The 19,891-nt window shown below is 41.7% G+C and overlaps 1 protein-coding gene across 1 annotated transcript in view; it reads left to right on the top strand.

Moving 5' to 3' along the window:
• Positions 1-19,891, top strand: part of ERC2 (ELKS/RAB6-interacting/CAST family member 2) — a 919,611-nt gene that overhangs the window by 727,296 nt on the left and 172,424 nt on the right. The gene's annotated exons all lie outside the window — the stretch shown is intronic.

Here is a 19,891-nt window from a genome sequence, read left to right as displayed (position 1 = left end):
TTTCTCCTTCCTCTTTAAGGTTTTGTCTGTTCTTGTTTATGTTATGCATTTTCTTTCCTCCCCTCCTTTCTATTTTCATAGATATGAAGTCTATTGCTGGCTCGGTATCTAATGGTGGGTTACTTTGGAATGTCTCTTTCAGAGTTTTAAGAGAAAGCACTTTGTTTCCATGAGCTTGGCAACCAGAGAAGCCTTGAGTTTGTTGAGCACTTTCCTAGAAAATTCCTTAATGATGCAAATTAACGATGGGGTAAAACAACATGAAGAGAAATCAGTTTTACTTGCATTTTAGCTGGTGAAGTCAAGGGGTCTGGTTTATTTGATTTGGACCCTATCTTCCCCCTTGACTAAATGAAGCAAGTGAAAAGATGGAGTGACAAAAGCAAAAATCTCCTGCAGTCTTCAATGATATTTGCATTCACCTACCAAACATGAAAACTATTGATAATAGTTCCTGAAGGTGAACGTCATGGAAATTATGAAATTAAATGCAAACTAGCAAGTTAATACAGTCAACAATAGCAGTGTTTCCTCCCTTTATTGTATTATAAGCTTCTTGTGTGTGTGATCCTAGTGTAACTTATACAATAAATTTCAAAAGGGATGGGGCCATAGGTAATGGAATAGAATCATCTGGATAAGTGTGAATGCCTTTGTTATATATTTCTGGGTAGGTGGGGGGAGGGATTACTAGAATTACCTGTGTGAAGAGCGGTTTAACTGCTGGTTGGAGGAGGAGGTGCTTATTATGCTCCTGAGATATTTTTCAGATGGCCCTGTTTCCTGTGCACCTCATGTCACTAGTATCCCAAGGGAGAAGTTAAGATGCAAGTCTCCAAGATGTTTTACCAGGAGTACAACTCCAGGGGGAGCCATTTATATAGTATGCAACATAAGAGGTGCTTCCTGGAGCAGTGCATGAAGTAGCTCCAACAAGGAGGCCCCCTGCCCCTGACACTCAGCTTTGCCCTACTCTTGTACCAGGAAGCATTTGCCCTCAGAGACCCCAACACTGCAGGTGTTCATATAGGACATCTAGTTTTCTGAAGCCAAGTGCAGAAAGGCACCAGTTCATGTTATTAGCTCTCGAAATGGTTTTTAATTTAGCGATCAGCAAAGTAGAGAGAGATATAAATTTCATGTCATTATCTTGTATGCCTGTGGTTTTGCTTTGATTTAGCTTTTTTTTTTTCAAATCTCATCCCTTGCCATCACCACTACCTCCCCTGCACTCACCCATCCTAGTATACCTGGCACCCTACTAACTAAACATCTTCATTCTTATTCTTGGTCCTCGCCTTTTGGCGCACTGCCCTTTGTTCCTTGACCGTCTCCCAGGAGAGCTAAATGTGACGTTTTATTGGTGCTAGAAGGCCACCCTGGGCTTTTCCCCTGAGAGATAGGAGCAGAGAGCACTGTAGAGGCAGAAAGAAGGATTTGGAGCCCAACTGGGAGAGTGACTCACACAAGGACCTCCTGAGATAACAGGTTTTTTTCATCACAGAGACGCATATGCTAATATGTCCTGCTAGAAACTGGACACCAGATTAAATTTATCTGCCTTGTGAATGTATTTCTCACAAAAGCTAGTCTCCTGCTACTTTTCCAGAGATCTTTAAACACAAAAACACTTGCTGGCTTGGTCGACCCTCTTATGTCTGTCTACCAATGCTAGAGGTTGTTACAGGGCAGAAATCATTGCTCAGGGGTAATGCCCTTCCCAGAAGAGTTAGTGTCCTTTGAGGGGTATCTGGCTAAGATGTGTCATCAGGATCTCTGCTATACCTTTGTCATTGCTGCTGTTAGGAGGATGGTGATAGTCTTCCACTTTCCCATCCTTCATCTCAGTGATTAAGCAGCCCATCGACATAGAGAGAGATAACTCATCCACTTCTACAAATGAGAAATTCAGGCCCTGGAAGGGGAGGTGGTGGGCTGACCTGAGTCCTGCTTCTGGTTATTTGCTCACTCAGCTAATACTTGGAGCACGTATTCCGTGCCAGTCACCACGCTGGCCTTGGGAAAGAACATGATGGACAAGACAGGACCCCTGCCTTCAGGGAGTTTGCTGTCTAGCCTGAAGACAAAAATCCGGGTCTCATTCAGTTTTTTCTGGATCATGTCAATCAGAACATGACATTGAAAAGATAGTTATGACTTAAATAGGGATCCATGACTTAGGAACTCACTCTGCAATGAAATTCACCTTGAAAGTGACATACCCTTGACCAGGAGGATAATTTTGCAGTTTTAAAGTGGAGTCAGCAAATCTACAAGGCTTCCTTGCTACACTCTTTCAATTAGAGAAACGAGAATTGACTAAGAACACCTGCATGAGTGGTTGACTCCAGTGATGGAAATGGCAAGATCCTCTGGGCTGGTGACCTTTTTGACTAGGAGTCTCGGGTCTAGGACAATCATACCCTCTGTTATAATCACCAACAGCTCATATACCAATATATGGGTTGTTATAAAACTGATTTCCAGAATGTCACAGTCATTGGAAGGCTGGGAAGTCTTTCCCAGGTGATTGCAAACTCTATGTATGATTGTGAAAACATATATTCTAATATTTATGGAGTGGAGCTGCTTCACAGGAGAAAGTGACAGCCTTATGGCGACAACTTAAGAGTCTGAACACTGGATTGATTTGGATGGGATTTAAACTAAATGTCCATAATGTACCCGTGTTAACTGAATTGACTTAAAGGGGAGAGATTTCTTCCAAGGGATTCCTGATTTCCTTCCCATGGATCTTCCAGCCCTGACTTTTCCTGTGGCCTGAGGATTGACCAACATCTTCTGGAAGAGGGACTACAAAATGTTACCATTGTCCCTTGAGCTTTATTAAAAGATCAGAACACATGAAAATAAAGAAGTATAAGGAATACCAGTCACTTTGCTACTTTTCCAGAGAAATTAATTTTTCCTTAGGAAATTCAATTTAAGTATTGCTGGGCACTTGCAGAATTAGATTCTTTTTCCATTTCTTCCCTGTCTCTTTCCCATTTACTATGATTTTGATTTCTCCTCAGGAGAAACTGAATCCAAGGTTATAAGTCTAGACAAGCATTTCCCAAAGTAACTTTTGGAACATTAGTCCCAGGAGGAAAGTCTTGAAACAAAGATTCAGTGAGTAAAGAATTTGGGGAAAATGCTGCATATTATAACTCAATCTTAGAGAGTCTTGGTGCAATTAGCAGATCAAAGGATCTAAAAAGTCATATAAGAAAGAAAGCTCTCCAATTTTATTTAATCCAGCATTTCCCAGACTTATTTGATCATAGAATCTTTTTTTCTTTTCTTTTCTTTTCTAGTAACATCTGTGCTCTGAGAAATACTGTTCTCAGAGTATCAGGTGAAGAAAGAGACTACCCAGTTTAAAACATAGCTGATCCAGTTTCCAGCAGTGTTTTTCATCAGAAGGTGGAGTTTTGAGGCAATTTCTGCTGTGCCCTGCATAGCAGAAAATGAGAGGGCCTCTTTCATTCATTTCTTGGGATACTTTTTTAAAGGCTATGATGTCTAAGAATGAGTTATCCCACCAAAAACCCAGTAGATCTGAACTAAGGAAACCAGTATAAGGGTGACGACCCAGGAAAGCAAGGATAATCATAAATACACAGCCCTCAGAAATTGAAAATGAGTGTGATGAGGGGAAGGGACAATTTGGGGAACATAAGAGAGCTCAGTGGGGTGTGGCAATCCAACAGCCTAGACCCTTACCCAAGAAAGGAGCAGGCATGGTACTTGAAGGCCTACGACCCCATGATGGCCATAGCCATTGAAATGTCCAGGTAGATCATTCAGACAAATCCTAGTTATAATACCTTAGGAAATTTTTCAAACCAAGAGGTGGGCACAAATATTTCCAAGGGAGGACAACAAATAGTTCCTATGACACAAGCTGCTGAGAAGCTTTGAGAAACAACAAAGCCCAAAGAATAAATGGAATATGCTGGAACCACACTCGTGATTTTATTTTCAGTGAAGTGACCACGATTGATTTTAGAAAAGCTAAGCGGAAACTCAACTTCTCCCGTATGCCCTCTGTACATGTCACCAGTATCTGTTATTTTGTCAAAGGAGCATCTTTATTTGTCATATCAATTATGTTAAGTCTTTTTACTATTTTCCAGGCATCATATGATATTTATGGTCCCAGGAAAAATCCTGTTTTATTAATCTCCTAATGGCTTCCAGGTATGAAGAAAAGCGTAACATGGGAGTGAAATCCCACACTCCAGCCAACTCAAAACGCCAGGCCTAGTTCAGGCTGTCCTTGGGCATCCAGGACTCACATTCCTGTGCCTGGATCTTAGAGTGGGCTTTTGGTCTTTAAGGACCTAGATCTCACTGCTTTTTGTGCAAAATGTGCTTCCATTTCTTAAACCACCTGCCACTCTCATGCTAATTTGTAGGGGCCTAAATGGCAAAATCCTAAACATTTTTTGTATGGAAACCTCTGAATATATGGCCACTTTCCAAGCCCAGAACTTGCATCTCTTCTCCCTCCCTCATTTTTGAATGGAAATGCTCACTCACAGGAGTTGAAGAGCTCAAGGATTTTGACTATTTTGAAGACTTTCAGATCCCATTTAAAATTTAAATTTCACACTTTACGTATAGAAATCCTACTTCTAAAGGAGGGCTACAGAGTCCAGGAGCATGGAAGCATAATACTTACTAAATTATTGTGGAAAAAGTTGGCTGAATTTTATGTTCTATTCATACTCTGTTACGTACCACAAAGTATATTCATACCTGTCTGGACCATAGTAGGCCCTCAATAAATGTCTGTTGAAAGAGTTGTTCCCTAAGTACCTTTGGGAAATAGGATGGGCAGATGAAAGTATCCCCACTGTACATGTAAAGAAACTGAAGCTCAGAGATGTTGTTAATTATTCAGAGTCACACACCTGAAAATTGACAGACCCAAGATGAGGTCCTGAGTCTCTGAGTGCTGTAATTGGTGGCAGACCTCTTTGGATGTCAGTATGGATGTATTTACACAACCACAGGTGTTAAATATGGTTGCATGGCTATAATGTCAACTTTCTCTAGAGTACACATGTGCTGTCCCCCTTCCCATTGAATTATAGTAAATTTTATCCTATTTTGTTGTATTTTTTCAAAGTTGAAACAAAAATGTCATCTCCTCAGTTCTCTTTCCGTTTTCCCTGGCTCCCATTGTCTTTATTTACGTTCTTTTTTTTTTTTTTTTTTAAAGATTTTCTATTTATTTGACAGAGATAGAGACAGCCAGCTAGACAGGGAACACAAGCAGGGGGAGTGGGAGAGGAAGAAGCAGGCTCATAGCTGAAGAGCCTGATGTGGGGCTCGATCCCAGAACGCTGGGATCACGCCCTGAGCCGAAGGCAGACGCTTAACCGCTGTGCCACCCAGGCGCCCCTTTATTTACGTTCTTTTGTTACATGACTCTATCCTTTCATTTCCTCCCATTTCACCTGTTCCCTTTTACTCTTTATTCTTGCTGAACCTGTGCCAGTGAGAATGCCGCTTCCTGCAGTTCTCCCACTGCCATGGCACTACCCGAGTGAGATCCTCAAGTAGTGGAGGGCATGGTACAGAAAGGGAGGGGATTTGCTCTGGGTTACAGAGGGCCCTTAGCAGTGGACTGCCGGGGCCCCCAGCCCCTTGCTCACTCACGTATGAGTCTGCACGTACAAGGCCTGAGACAGGCCAGGCTCCCAAAGCAAAACAGGATGCTTCCCTAGGCCAGGGGCTGCTGTCAGATCTGCCAGGGCTTGGGGCGTACTTCAAGGTAGTGACCTTACTGTGGCAGAAGCTGGGTTTTCCATTTTGCATCCTTAACATTAGGGTGTCTGCTCTGTTAATCTATTCCCAGAAACTTGGTTGCCTTAGTCCTAAATATTGTTCACTCCACTTGGCAATTTCCAGAATTTGTCTGCAGATGTAAATAGTGAACTTTGGTTCTTTCTCTGTTGCTCCTGGTTACTGTGTGATCCTGGCACATGTTGGCTCTCAGCTAAGACTGGAGTTCGTGTGATTAGGCATATTTCAGAGCACTGAATGTCCACTTTGACCTTTTGCTAAAAATTCCTGTTGAGATTTACCTGAGACATCTGTCATTTTCCCATAAGCCATCAAATAACTTGGTCACTAAAGAACCTAGATATGGTACGTATATGGGACAGATATACAGACTGTATTTTAAGATATCATGAAACGACCTTGGTGATCGCACCAAAGTTGACTGCCACCTACGCTCTGCTTCACAGAGCTTGCAACCCTTGCTACCTTAGTTTTGAGTTTTCTAGTCCCCAAACATCTCCTGTCTTCCCCCTTTTTACAGACAAAAAAGCCATAAGTAGGGTTAGCTCAAAATGAAAATGGGGTTCTTACCCTCTTGCCCTCCCACCTCTGTCCATGCTGCACACACCTGAGCCTTAGGTACCAGCTCTCAGATAGAGTTAGTCAGTGTCCTGCAGAGCCTTCCCATAGGAAGGGAATGTCTAGCCACACCTACAATTAGGTCCTCATTGAGGTGGTGGCTAGAGGCCGGTGACAACATTTCCAGGTGTTTCTTAGCCCCAGATCTGTGGGGTAAAAGTCCCTTGCTCTCCCCTCCACCTGATTCTCCACCGCCTCCTTCTCCCAGAGGCCTGCATTTTATGTTTGGTGAAGGAGTTGGTAGAGTCTCATTGTCCACCAGGAGATGGAAGCTGTCACAGCAACCCCTCCCGAGGCCCTGTTACTTGTCAGAAAGCAAACTCAAGGCCTTTGGATTCCCCACTTGCCCACAGCCCCTCTCTGTGAAATGGTGGACAGGGTTTATGATTGATGCCCTGCTTGCCTTGTACTTTCACCAACAGATTAGCCAAAGTGCAGCCCTTTGAATTCTAACAAACAGACAAGGGCTTTAACTTGCTCCATTGCCCTCCGAAGATGGATTCTGTATATAGAGTTGTTATTCCTAGCTTTTGCTTAGGGAGGAAAAAAAAGAATTTATTTTATGTTTTGAGGTTAAATGAATGTGGGATAAATGTATACATAGTGTCCTGTGTGTATATATGTATGTATCGCTATATGTCAGACGAACTGAGGACTTTTCCACATATGGAAGAATTTCTCAAGATCATGTTTAACTGGAAATTTCTCTCCTTAACTTCCCTTGAGTACATGTTTGAATATACATTATATATACATATATACGTGTGTGTGTAAATACGTTTTCATGTTTCCTACATAGAAGAAAAATTAACTAACATGTATCAGAGCTTACTAAAGTATAGTTACAGAACAACAGAATAAAGCAGAAATTTTGAATCCCCTATGACAGTAACCTAATAAGAAAAGTTAACTTGTCTTCAGTTTTTAATATCAATTTCCCATCCGAGCTAGTATGTCTGAAGCTGGTCTGAGTAAGAAGCAATCAGGTTTTTTAACACTGCAAACCTAATTTCATGGCCCACTTCTTGGACGAGGCCTTGGGTTTTGGCTTCATGAAGAGATGAAGGCTTCAAATTCAAAATGAAGAAGGCTTCTGTTAGGCTGATGTTGATTGGATGGGAGAAGCGTTCAGAGATTTCAGCTGTTCCCACTGTTGGGCTGGTCCTCTCACAATCAGAGCCAAAGATACCCTGGGATGCATTTTGAAATAAATTTTGTGAGCCATTTGTCTCTTTCCTTTTTTTGAAAAAAGGTAATTGGAAATTAAAAATTGAGATATAATACATGTAACATCATATTAGTTTTAGACACATAATATAATAATTTGACACCTGTATATATTGCAAAACGATTAGCAGAATATGTTTACTGAACATCCACCACACAGTTACAAATTCTATTTTTCTTGTGATTACTTGCCTCTTTGCTGATACTCCTTTTATCACAAATGGATTGAAAGATGCTATGTTTAAAACCCAACAGATTTTTAAAAGTAGATGAAATAGAAAGGTAGCTCAGATGTCACTTTTTTCTTTATCCTTCAAAGACTATTAAAAATCCCTGAAGCTACTAAAACACGAGGAATGCGCTGTTTCTCACCGTTGGGAAATAAAGGTGGCAGTTTATTTGTTTGCTTGTTTTTAAGAGCAGAAGCTCTGGAATGACCCTGTCAGGGCTCTCTGTGAGGCCACAGGTAAAGAAGGAAATGAGGACAAACGTCTGAACTGTTGCTGGGGGAGTATTTAACTCTCCTTCCCCTACCAGCAGTTGCGAGCTCACCAACCATCAGGAGCCACAGGAGAGCCAGGGAGGCGGGGTGACAGCCACTGGGAAGCTGGCTTTGCAGATGAGCAGGTTGTTACCAAAGCTCTTTAATCTGGGTGTGATGTTAATTCCTGACATGTAAGCACATGAGGGCACGGTCTGATAAACCCTGCCAGGTAGGGTCTCCCTGCATGGGAAAAAGGCAGACCTGCTGAATGCAGCAGGAGCCTCCTGGTAGAAAAGGATTTTTGCCTTACAGAAGCTTTGAGCCTGTTGAAGACCAGTCTTACTCTATTTTGGGTCAAGTTTTTGTCCCCCCTTTTACTGATTCCTCTTAGTTTTAAACCTTGTTTACAGTATTAGGGTTTCATTAAAAGATTTGTTGCAGTATCTTTTGAGTCAACAGGGGTTTTCAGACACTGCCTGCACTCCCCAGCTTGTAGGTGTAACTCATCTTGGCAACATTTGGAGGGTTGATTCCTTTTCAACTTGCTGCTTTAATCCAGTCACATTTGTCTAAGAGGCAGCACTTCGGCTCCCCCGTGGAAAGGGGGGTGGCCAACCTTGAAATGTCTGAAAGCAGAGAGATCCATTTTCTGTTGCTAAACACCATTGCTCCTCTCTTTTTTTTCTTTTTTTTTTTGAACTGATGTCATAAGGATCATGTTTGACTTACACACACCAGGCACTTGCAGCACCCTGAAGATAAAGGAGAAGCGCAGGAAAGAGAATTAGAAACATCTTTTAAACATACACTGCACAAACACCAATTCTGAAAACTACCTTCTATACACAGTAATAGCTCTTTAAAAATTGGTTCAGCATCTCCATATGAATGATCTGAATAACCTCTAGCTGGGAACAGCCCAGAGATGCTAAAATGTCTAAGGATGAAATTTTATACACTATTGGGTCTTTTTTACACATACCCTGTTGCCTTTGGCTTTAGTGCAATGTCAAATAATTTGTTATAATAGTACCAAACTATCAAATGCTACCAACAGGGATGGTGTGCCTGCTTATATTTGTGTATGTTTGTAACATCTACAAAGTGGTTTATTTTACATTCTTCAATTTAATTCAGTCAGCACCCTATGAAGTATCAGGGTCAGGATATGATCCCATTTTCTTTTTGAGGCAGCTGAGGAAGTGATGAGTCAAGAGTCTAGGGGATTTGTTTGCCCACTAGCCAGAAAATGGCAGGACCAGAGTCATGTTAAAAACACAGTTTTCACTGTATTTAACAAAGCCAAGTGTTAATGACTGATGGATGAGGGAGCAAATATAAAGCCTGTCTCCACCCTCACCCCTTTTTTATGACTATCTGGCAATGGCTCAGCTTTTAACAGATGTTGACTTTGGGCTCTGAAACAATATTGTTGGCCAACGTAGAGCCTTCCAGCATTTCCATCTACAGCTGGGTATCTTGCATCTTTCAGCTGAGAGATCTGGCACCATCCACCAAAGACGGGTTTGTCAGCATTAGTTTTGCTTGAAGAAAATAGAAAACTACTTTCTTCAAGTTGCTCCACGATGAAGGCCCCCCCAAATTAAGAAAGTGCCTGAAGAAACTTCATTAGATGTGAAGGACAACCCCCCCCTCCGCCCCATAATATTCTCAGTGGTTCGGCAAAGGACTCAGATGATTGCCCTGCCTCAGGCCCTGTGAGTTGAACTTGCTGAGAAGAACCAACCGACACTGCTCAGGCTTCCAGTCTCTATCTACCTCTTCCTTGAGAAACACGCCAGTGTTTTTAAAATATGAACATCTCCTATCGAGTTCCCCTCAGCCAATGACATTCAGCTTTCACCAACTGGAGTTAGAAGAATAAAGCAGGGAAGTGGCTGGTGAGGTGCAAAGCGGGAAGGAGCCATTCTTGGGAGAAACAAGTAAACAGAATCTTGGCAACCCTAAGGAACTCTGGAATCCAGGCAGCCTTCTGTCTCAGAGGAGTTGAGTCATTCAGAAAAGCAAGAACTGATCCTATATACTTACTCATTTGGAAATAATTTGTTAAAATCCCACATCTGAGGCATTGTGAGGCAGTGCGAAGTGAGTGAAGGCTCTGCCTTTTCCCTCAGGGACCATGAGGGTGCTGCTGATAATGCCCACATAAGGCAGGTACTATTTGCACGTGAGGTTCTCTTTCTTCTAAGAGCCAGACAGACCCAACCTAAGTTGTGCCATCCAACTCCATCCAGGCCCTTCAACAGCTTGGAAAGAGGGCAGTGCAAAGTCCCAAGTACTTCAGAGCTGAGAAAAGCAGAACTGACAAATGCCTTCAGGGTCAACATGAGCCCTTCCTTCTGTGGCTTCAGAGTTCACCTGTCAGGCGGGTATACCTTTGTGGTTAGATGGACTGGAATTTGACCCTGGCTCCTCAGCTCCTAGTCAGGTGTCCTTTGGTGGCTACCTGATCTTTCTTCCTGAGCCTTCCTTTCTGTATCTGCACAAAAGGCCTCCCAACACCTGTGTCATGGGGCAGTGGTGAGACTCAGTGAAAAAAACTGAAGACAGAAAGCTGTCATACTCTCTAACCTTGCACAGGTGCTAATACTATCCAGCACAGGTGCTAGAAACAATCCAGCCCAGGTCAGAAATAAGCTAACCTTTATATTTCAACAGGGCGCAAAATATCTGAACCTAGGACTTTCTTCTTCTTTGGGGGGAACTTATCTGGAAATGGGCCCCACAGGCTGTAACAAATACAGATCATGTAAGAGTTTACAGGCATTCCTGACCTCATCACCTGAACAGAAACATCCATCCATGGGCTAAGCATTACAGGAGGCAGGGGAGGTGAAAAGCACGGATGGAAGGTCCCCAGAGGGAAGCTTTGGGCTTGACCCCGAGAGTAAACTTACTAGTGCCCTGACCAGGCTAGGTGCCCCTGTTTTCCAGATTCATACCCATTTTTTCCCCCTTTGCACTTGCGTTTGTCTTCCCCGACTCCGGCCAAACCTGCAGTTGGAAAGCCAAGAGGAGCTGCTTTGGTTGAACCCGGACACAGGGCATATCATAAATCCCACACTATAGTGCTGCTTCCAGGACTTTTGCAGCCAAAGTTAGCAGAGTCCTGGAGCTTGATGTTTCCAGAAAGTGTCAGAGAAGGCACGGACTGAAGTAGGGATAGGGAGAAGTCTGGTGACTGTCTATACCAGACCCTGTTATAACCAGGACAATCTCTTTGCATCCCTCCCCCCATGGAAGCCAGTGTGAACTTTCTGGCAGAGACAGCTAGCTGAATTCTCAGAGAGGCAGTGGGCTGATTTGGAGGTGATTCTTCCTTCATTTCACTTTCATTTTCAGCTAGGACAGGTGTGATAGTAAGGACCCCATTAGGAACCTAGTCCTCCAATTTCAAGAAAAAAGCTGGCTGTTAACTCAAAAGAATTGCAGGTGTTTTTGGAAAAAAAAAAAATCCAGTGATGGGCTGGGGCTTGTTGGCTGACTATAGATAATACTTGAGAATAGAGACCAATTAAAAGTTTACACTGGGCCATTTATCATAGCATATTATAGAGTTCCTTCCCACAGCTTCTTTGCTGGGGCTAACAAACGCCCCCCACAACAAGAAGTCACCTGTCTTGTCAGTGATGTCTCATCCCTTTCCCCTTAGATCTTGTCATCAGCATAGCCCTGTGAGTGGCCCATCTGGTGAGGAATTTTGTTTTATCTTAGTATTTCAAGAATCCCATTAGGGCCCAGCATCTGGGAGTGCAGGATTTCCATCAAGGCCTCATATAATCTCTGGAGCTATAGATGCATCCTAAGGTTATTTGATAGCTAAGCCTCCCTGCTCTTCAAAATTTGCTGTGTTTTGTGGTCACCGTGCTCTGGGCTTCAGCCCACCTTGGATGTTCCCATCCCCAGATGCTGTGGGAAAAAGCACCCGGATGACTGATGGAGTAGAGGCTTCCTCCCCATCCAGATATTTTGGCAATTCCTGGCATAGCAATCACTCAAGAAGGACACACAAGGGAGGTAACACCAGGCAACATCCAGAAAAGCCACTGCAAAGTAGATCTGGAAACAGAAAAACAAGGAAACAGACTCTCCCAGACCTGATGGATGCATTTTGAAAGTCCCAAGAATTTCTAAATAACTTGGCATGAAGCTAGGGATCAAGTGACATTTATCTGTTTCTTATTTTTTGGCCCCCAAATTTACATTTCTGTGCAGTAAGATTGCTGAACAAATTAATATTTGCATACAAAGATGTAAGCAGTGCAGGAGTCAGACAGCTGTGAACGTTTGGAAATACTTGGAGCTCCCCCTCTGATTAGCTCCTGCATTTTTGTTTTTTATTCCCCAAGCGGACACTCACTCTGACCCAGATCACTTGGTGATTAGGGTCAATTCATGTTTAAGCTTTGAAGATTAGAGAGACCAGAAATGGCCACCACCTCCCTTTCTATTTTCTGTTAAAAACTTTCAACTTTAGAAACAAAAAACCTGAAAAAAATGCATAATATCCCGAGTTCACTAAAGGAATTTATCCACATTTCTGCCATGTTAAATGTTAGCAAAGTTTATATTGGATTGTCATATTTCTTTACTTTATTCACCAGCATACAAGACGTCGATCTCAACATCTGGTTTTTAATAACCCTGGACATCTGGGAGCTCCTTTTTATTCCTATGGTGGACGAGGCTCAGTAGTGATATTGGCAGTGTATATTTTCAACCTACAACTCCTGTCTGTTTCAATCATAATTAATTACCACTTTTTAATATATTTAATTTGCTAAAAGTCATTTGCATTAGACCACATTTCACTGTTAAGAAAACAGTGGTAGATTTTGGTGGCAGTGGCTTTCTTTTTTTTTTCTTTCTTCTTCAAAATTTAAAACCCTCTGTGAGTGGATTTGAAACAAACTAAATGTATACATGTTGTTGGGTTTTCAGTGCAAAATGAAATAAAGTGCTCTGCAAGGAAAGTGATTTTACAGCCATTTAGCAGTGCTCAGCAGGGGCTGTGGGCTGCATTTTAGGGAAAACCTTCTATTTTGTTTTGTGACTTTGGCAAATCATTGCATTGCTCTGTGCCTGGAGTTTTCCTACAGCAGTGACTTTGGGGTTCAAAAACCTTATAATGAAAGCTAGAGCTTCCATCCAGAGAAATATACTACCCGCATACCCACAGCATTCTGCTTTAAATTTCAGGGGATGGCTAGGACCCTGGAAACCCATTTGTGGATGCCAGAGGTTCCCATGCTTTAGACTTTACTTCTTCATTAGCATAAAAAGGGACATTAACTTTGCTTTTCTCCAGGAACTGAAAGGAAGTTTAATGAATGTAAAAATACATATTTCTCAAGTTATGTAGGGAAAAGAGAAGTTTATCGCCAGGAGCAAATGCTAGATTGTGTAGTAGTTAATTAACATAGATAAAGTATACATGAGAAGATCCAGCTAAAATGATCAATTGTACCTTATTTTTTGCTAGAATATGCCTATCTAAACTGTCAATGCAAGTTCACACTGAGTTGTCCAGTTTGTACTCTGTGCAAATCACTTGGTGGACTCAAATCAGTTGGGGATTGTTAACCCTTTGTGGGCCGTAGATCCCCTTGGCAGTCCGGTAAACTCTGGCTCTCTTCTCAGAATAATATTTTCAAGTTGGCAAAATAAAATGCACAGGGAAAAAAAAAAAGGACAAAAATTATATGAAAACTGACTTCAAAGACCACAGATCTGAATGCTTGAATAGATGAAAATTACCTTAGCCTATTGGCAAGATTCATTGAACTGTATGAAACTGCTGTTTTTCTAGATCAAAAATGGTGAAATATTGGCATTTTTATACAATTCAAACAAATATTAAAACAACTTATGCAGTAAGAATCCAAATGGTGAGAAAATATCCAAGTTATTTTGTTTCCTGTTCCTGGTTTTCAAAACAACGAAGCAAATCATGGCAAAAGCTAGTCTCATTGGGGATTTATTAAGGGACACAGCTCCCAAATTATGTGTGAGATCAGGATATGAACCACTCAGTCTTCTACGCTTTGTTTCAATCCTTGCCGTAAAAAGTGAGAATTCTTGTTCAGAACAGGGCCTTGGGATAGTAGATCTACTTCTGTCTTCAGAGTTTCAGTTTCTCTGCCTATTGGCCACTTCACTAAGTGAAGAAAGTGGCCAGAGCCATTCTGGAAACATTTTCAACAGCAAGAGTTCAGACCAAATAAGTTTCAGTTTATCCATAGTTGAGCACAATTCTAAGTTAAACAAAACTCTCTCTCTACAAGCATTCTACTGAATTGAAAGTTTACTCTCTTCTCTTTGAAACTTATTTGATTGCAAATGTATAATCATTCCATGCAAATGTATAATCATTCCATGGCGTGCACATCCTTTTATGCTGAGAGCAAAATAGAACCTGACAAATCCAGAAGATCACAGCCTGTTTGAGACTTTGTGAAATAACCGATGTGAATTATCGCATGCTACAAAAGTTTGTTCCACCCAAGTAGATGGAGTTTTTTTTTTTTTAATTCTTCTTCAGCCTTTATTGATACTCTAAGCTTAAGAGAAATTAAGGGTATTTGATTACTATAATTACTTCTCTGCTTACTTAAAAGGTTTAATCTACTCCTTAGGCATATGCAATTCAGATTGCATGCTTTCCAAAAATATAATCATCTGCTAATGTAGACTAATTTTAATCTTCTAATCCAATCTTGACACAGAGTGAGAGCCGGGTGGGTGGAATGTTTTTGTGTGGGGGTTGCCATAGATACAAAACTCAGTTATGTATTTGACAAGTCAGTGATGTGGAACTTAAGTTACTATAGATTTTTTTCCCTCACTCTTTAAGATTAAAAAACAAAGTGAAGATCACTGTGCCTTTCCAGGGCATCACGGTGTAACTAACCTTCTCTTCTTTCATTCTGGTGCTCCCCTCCTCTCCTCTCCGTGCACCTCCCTACCCGGGCCGGCCACAGGATGACGAGGAGGGCATATGGGCATAGCCGGGCCTGTAAACCAAAGTTCCAGTTTTGTTTTGAGGGGTGAGAAACCATCTTTTATATCATTTTTCTTTTAAAAATTGCATTCTGGTGTTGTGTGCTCAATTGTGTTGCTGATGTTTGTGACTGTGCCCCATGTCTGCTTCTGTGTTCTGTGACCATCCCCCAAGAGCCCCCTCCTTCCTACTACCCCTCCCCGCAACCACTTTATTGCTCTGCCGTGTTGGGGCTGGGTTGAGCACGATTCAAATGTTTCTGTGTTATTTAAGATGTAAACTGTGCCCTTGCTAGGATTGATTGTGAACTCAGAAATTGTCGCTATTCTCCAGTAGTGGCTTTCAGCCAGCTGCTTGCTTTTACCAGATATGCCAGTGTGGTGTGACTCTCATGTCCTTCTGGTTGTGTCAAATGTTTGGCAAAAAATAAGGAAAGTAAAACTGTGTTTCTTCGTGGAGCTGAAACTATCCTCTCTAAGAAGCCCATTTAATGGATTGTACTATCTCTTCTATGGCAGTTTTGAAGAAAACACAAGGATCAAGGCATAGTAATGGTGAATGGATAACTGTATCTCTTTAAATGAATTAGAATAGAAATATCAGTACTGGCAGGTTAGTGGCCTTCTATCTGTTGCTTTTTTTTTTTTTTAATTGTGCTTCTACGGAGCTTTACTTTTATAAATTTCATGCATTGCATTTTTTCTCAGAGGGTTTTGCTGTTTTGAAAGCTGATTTTTACCCATTGAGAACCCACCTTTATTTCTGTGTTATCTGCATTATAATTGAATAGTGGCATATGTAATTACCACAAGGTTATAAATGGAACGTTGAACTCTAGGGACTTGCTGCTGCAAATCATACCTCTCCAGGATACCGCAGGTTGTTTAACAAGTCATAAGCTCCCCAGAGTTGAATATACCTATGGTTCCATAGGGTATGCTGTTGAACGGATGACACTGTGTATGCCATTTTGTTCAGAACAAGGAATGTGGTCAATTGTGTGCCATGGTGATTTTTTTGTGGTTAAAAAGTACTCAATGTGTGGTTCTTTTTCTAGGACAAATATGGAATGTCACAAGAGGCAATTTTTTGGGATAACTTAGCAGGTGTGCCCTTCCCCAAGTCTTGCCTTCATATTGCATGATAGTGGTGCTTCAGTCGAATTTTAAAACGATAACTGGTGTGCTTTGCCCGCAAGTGACAATTTCATTGGTGCATTTCACTGCTTAGTTAAACCTGTTGCAGGTCCCACCAATAACTCAGATGGCTTTCTGTGGTCCTGTAGAGAATACACAGGGGTTGATTTTCAGATACAACATCTTCCTGCATAGTAAAGTTGTAACACCTCCTGAATCCATTTGCTGCGAGTATAACCTGTTCCCCAGTCACATCAGACCCTCTATCTCCTCTCTTTTCCCTTTCCTGGGTAAGGGGGAGAACAACACTGGAACCAACTCTCTCAAATGCAGAGTGGTTCCAGAGGGAAGCTTGTCAGTGTGAAGAGGTGGGGAAACCAGAAGAATCCCTAAGGTACAATTTGAGAGACTCTCTCCCTATCTAGAAAAAGCTTTAAAGGAAAACATCATATTTATTCATATTCATGCAGAAAAGCTAATACACATGTCACTTGACCTACAACAACATTAAATAAGAAATAAAGGTTTTATAATGTTAAAAAGTAAGTATGTGAAACATGCCCACAGCATGCAGAGATGGGTAGGCAAAGGAAGGCTCTAAGAATCTGGGGGTGGCCTTGAAAAGAGCCAGTCCTACTTGGGGCTCCTCCATGAAGCTCTTTCTTCTGCCATCGTAAGTGTTAGGATGCTGGGCTATATTCATATCCCCTCCTGAATGATAAAGGTTTTTATTGCTCTTTCACAAGATTCATGATATCCACCCTTCCATCCCCTAAGATAGGACCTGTGTTGTCATCCTCAGGGTAGAACTGGTGCAAAGTCTCCCAGAGAAACTTGCTTTGCTCAAAGTAAATGGAGACAACAGTGTTAAGCCCCTACCCCCTTTATTCTTTCGTGAATTTCCCCAAGCACCATGTACCCCAGAAAACAAATGTCTTCTGAAAATTATTCCATATATAATCCTACTTTAATATGTTATAATAAATTTTATAGACTTCTGAGGAAAACTACCTATCTTCCTTTACGACTCCTTTAAACAAGTTTGCTCAGATATCCTCAGGCTTTTAAAAGCATATCTTAAGGATTTAAATAATGAGATACTGGGGACCTTCCACTTTTGAACAGCCGTTGCGTGTTTTGAGTCATATTACAATCTGTGGGGCCTAAGGAGACATTAAATTTATAACTAAAGATGGATAATAGTGGCACATTAAAAATTAACTGTTTTGAATATTTTGATTTATGGCCCTTATAAAAGAAACATCACAAGAAGTTATTTTACTAGCCATCAGTAATATGCTCATAATAGCATCGGAAGTCTGTGACTTGAATCTGGTGTTTTGGTGCTGAAATGAATCACAGTTTAGGAAAAGTCGCTCCAAAAATTACAACAAATTGGAATTAACATAACAGCCCTGACAGCTCCTCCTTCTTTAGCCACTTCCAGGCACTAGCCCAGGCATGATTTATTTGTCTCACTGTGATCATTCAAGGGTGGTGTTTTCTGAGAGCAAAATGAACTGGGGAAAGTTTCTTTTCTAAAGAGTTTCGACAGCCCCTAGAGCTAGGCTTTCTCCCCATAAACCTCACACCCCAGCCCAACCTTATTAGTGTGTGCCCTATATAGTCCACAGAACCCCAACCTTAGAAGGGCTCTGCTCTTGGTCTAATGCTCTGCTGTCACTGTCTTCAAGTTCTTAATGATGTTTGAACATGGGGCCCCACAATTTTATTTTGCACTGGGTCGCACAAATTACATAGTTGGTGCTGCTTGAATTCAACGTATTTTCCTATGTTCTGCTTCCACCTTCTCTCTACTCTCCCTCCCTGCTGGCTCATCCCCACTCCTACTTTCTTATGCCTAGAATTTACCTTTCGCTTGCCTTATTTGTCTGGTTTTCTTGCAGAGACTCTGTAGGGGCACATTCTCCAGCAAGTTGTTGCCCTCATGGGTATCCCTGCAATGTGTGTTCAATCATTGTCCTCTCACCCCCTATTTTTGATTGCAAAAATATGCTCTTAGGGCCCTTACTGCATTTTCTATCTTGCTTTGCAAAACAGAAAAAAACAGCAGCTTAAGTCTTCATTATTTTCCTTCAGGAAAATCCACCTGATGTGGCAATCATTTATGTCAGCAAATAACTCTTCATTCCCACTGAATGGAAGTGTTTTCCTTGGGCTCCCAAGAGGTACTTTGTTCCGTGAACGTTCAATGAGGTGGAGCAATGAGGGACCAAATCTAGGCACCTTGGGAGATCCAGGGCCGCACCTGCCATGACATTTGAATGTTTGAGCTTTTACTGTGAACTCTTATAATGGAGCAGACATCGAACACAAGATCATGTTTATTTCTTAAACCACTAGAAAGGAAGAAGTCTTTTTAGATTGAAAACATATGCAAATTTTTAGGACCTGTTCATAAAAATACAGATGTGGGCATTAACAAGTTTGGCAAAGGGCCATGATGCTGGTAGGTGCATCCTGTTCAAAATGAAGAATTGTAGTTCTGTGCCACCAGCACGTGGACACTGTTACAGGAGTGCAAGTGTGAATCACAGCGCACTTAGACACGAGGAAGGGTTTTTTTACACGTAGAGGCAGTGCTCAGAGGCCGGTAGAACTCCCTGTCTTGCTTCTGGTCAGGAAGAATGAGGAAGGAGATATTTTATTGTGGCTGGAAGGTTTATATCTTCCTTGCTTTCTCTTAGTAGGAAAGGTCTAAACGCTAGGCTTTGTACCTGTGCTGGGACAAAAGAAACCTAGTGGCTGGAACAGAAGTCATGGAAAGACCCTTGGACTTTCAGTCTCTTTAACTGAAGTCCCATTTTCTCTGCAAAGTGCAAGTTTTCTTATACCTCCTGTGCAGGGACACCGCCCTCTGTCTCCGATGGCTGAAGATCAGGTACATCTCGTCTTTTTGCCATTTTCTTTCACTCATTTATTCATCCATTTGTTTTCCACTTATTCATGCATTCTTTCTTCAAATGGTTAAATTCTTGGTTACATGCTAAGAAAACAATAAGTAACATAGACATGGTTGCTATGCTGTGGATCTTTCAATATAGTTGAGGGAAATAGACCATAAAGAATTACCTGTGAGTGGAAACCTTATACATTTTGATTGTTGCTTTGATGGAAACCAGGAAGATATCAAGATTAACAAGAGGAACCTACTTGGTTAATCTACTTCAGAAGGGATTTCAGCAAGCATCTCTCCAAGGAAGTGAGTTTTATGCAAAGCTTTGAAAGCAGAAAAGTCCATGTCAGGATGTGTGTTTGGGAGGGCGTCCCAGGCAGGCGTGCAAATGGCAGAGGGTGAGAAAGGGCTTTCTGGGATGACAGAGCACGCAGCCCATAACCTGGGGTAGAAAATTCAGACAATGAGACGAAGATGAAGAAGTGGGAAAGGGCCAGATCATGTAAAGCCTTTTTAGGCCAAGGTAGAGAGTTTGGGTTTTATCCTAAGAAAATTAAAACATGAAAAGAAAATTGGAGGGTTTTAAGCAGGAACATCATGATTCAATTTAGTTACAGAGCAAGCCTGGCTGTGGCGCAGAGGATGAACTGTCATAGGCAGGAAGAGCTGAG

Source organism: Ailuropoda melanoleuca, chromosome 4 (assembly GCF_002007445.2).
Source record: "Ailuropoda melanoleuca isolate Jingjing chromosome 4, ASM200744v2, whole genome shotgun sequence".
NCBI lineage: Eukaryota > Metazoa > Chordata > Mammalia > Carnivora > Ursidae > Ailuropoda > Ailuropoda melanoleuca.
The sequence above is the reverse complement of the archived record's forward strand: the minus strand, read 5'-3'. Positions and strand labels throughout refer to the sequence as shown.